The 1,574-nt window shown below is 49.4% G+C and overlaps 1 pseudogene across 1 annotated transcript; it reads left to right on the forward strand.

The window, feature by feature from the left end:
- Positions 1 to 234: 234 nt before the first annotated feature.
- LOC311106754 (disks large-associated protein 2-like) lies at positions 235 to 1,145 on the forward strand (annotated as a pseudogene). The gene is made up of 2 exons: positions 235 to 494; positions 941 to 1,145. The product of its transcript is annotated as a disks large-associated protein 2-like (transcript).
- The last annotated feature ends 429 nt before the right edge of the window (positions 1,146 to 1,574 follow it).

Here is a 1,574-nt window from a genome sequence, read left to right on the forward strand (position 1 = left end):
ACAGTAAGGTTGCAGGACACCTAGTGGTTGGACCGTGTACAGTAAGGTTTGCAGGACACCTAGTGGTTGACCATGTACAGTAAGGTTTGCAGGACACCTAGTGGTTGGACCATGTACAGCAGGTGTTTGATGATACAATAGCTGTTGATGTAAGGCAAGCATTAAAAAAATCGCCACTATAGTCTGTAACAGTTATGACTGTACCAGATAACAACTATATTGTGTATACGATTCATGAAATCAGACAGAAAACACATTCTCATGGTCACTGAGGTGTTGATAACGATATCTAATGTGTTCCCTCCTGGTCACCTCCTCCTCGCCACCCTCCACCCACCAGGACCCCCAGCGCATGCCCCGCCCCCACTTTCTCAGGACCTGGCCGGATTCTGGACCTGCTGCAGCTCTCCATCGACGACGTCACTGCCAAGTTTGACGAGCTGCAGCAGATCAAGAGCAATGAGTGGAGGCTCGTGGAGAGCCCAGAGAAGAAGACAGCCATTACAGGTAAATCAGCAGGGTTGTTACCCTTTCTTAGCTTTACAGCTTTTCAACAGCTAGCAACTAGACTGTGTGGGTGTATTGTCTAATGGTATTGGCCAACGCATACATTGTTTTTTTGTTTTATCCCGCCCCTATTCTAAGAAAGTCACATGGCTCAAATCTCTCTTTGTCTCTCTTTCTCTCTCTCTCTCTCTCTCACTCTCTTTCTCTCTCTCTCTCTCTCTCTCTCTCTCTCTCTCTCTCTCTCTCTCTCTCTCTCTCTCTCTCTCTCTCTCTCTCTCTCTCTCTCTCTCTCTCTCTCTCTCTCTCTCTCTATTTCTCTCTCTCTCTATCTCTCTCATTCTCTTTCTCTTTCTCGCTCTCTTCTCTCTCTCTCTCTCTCTCTCTCTCTCTCTCTCTCTCTCTCTCTCTCTCTCTCTCTCTCTCTCATGTGAAGGAGAGGAAGTGGCCTCCCCCGCTGCCAAAGAGGCCTTGGCAGCGTGATGCGGGAGCGCTCTCTGGACCTGCAGGACCGCCAGCGTCAGGAGGCCAGGCGTCGTCTTCTGGCTGCGAAGCGGGCGGCTTCCTTCAGACAGAACTCAGCCACGGAGCGAGCGGACAGCATCGAGATCTACATCCCCGAGGCCCAGACCCGCCTTTGAGGTTTGAGGATTTACCCCCCCTACCCCAGTTCTGCCCCTAACCGGCCCCCATACCCCAGCCCCAGCCAGTGGGTGTAACCCAGACCCCTTCCTCTCTCCTTCTCATCTGTGCAAACGTCTCTCACTCCTCACTGTTTTTCTCCACCTGTTGCCATTCTTCTGATGTCCTCTCCCCTTTAAGACGGAGGGAATATTCCCCACTCCACTACAATGAGCTGCTGGTACACCCTCCCCTTTAACCGAACTGATCCACCATCACAATTATATTTGGGTAAATACAAGCAAATTTATTATTTTCTATACTGTAACAAATGTTGTTGTTGGAAATGTATTTCCCCCCTAAGAGCTTTTGCATTGCCATCATGTATTTTAAGCCTCTGGGTAAAGTAAAGGGGAATGTCAGTATTTTTCCACCGTGTTCAAAGGGAA

This window comes from Coregonus lavaretus, assembly GCF_964263955.1.
Source record: "Coregonus lavaretus genome assembly, chromosome: 31".
NCBI lineage: Eukaryota > Metazoa > Chordata > Actinopteri > Salmoniformes > Salmonidae > Coregonus > Coregonus lavaretus.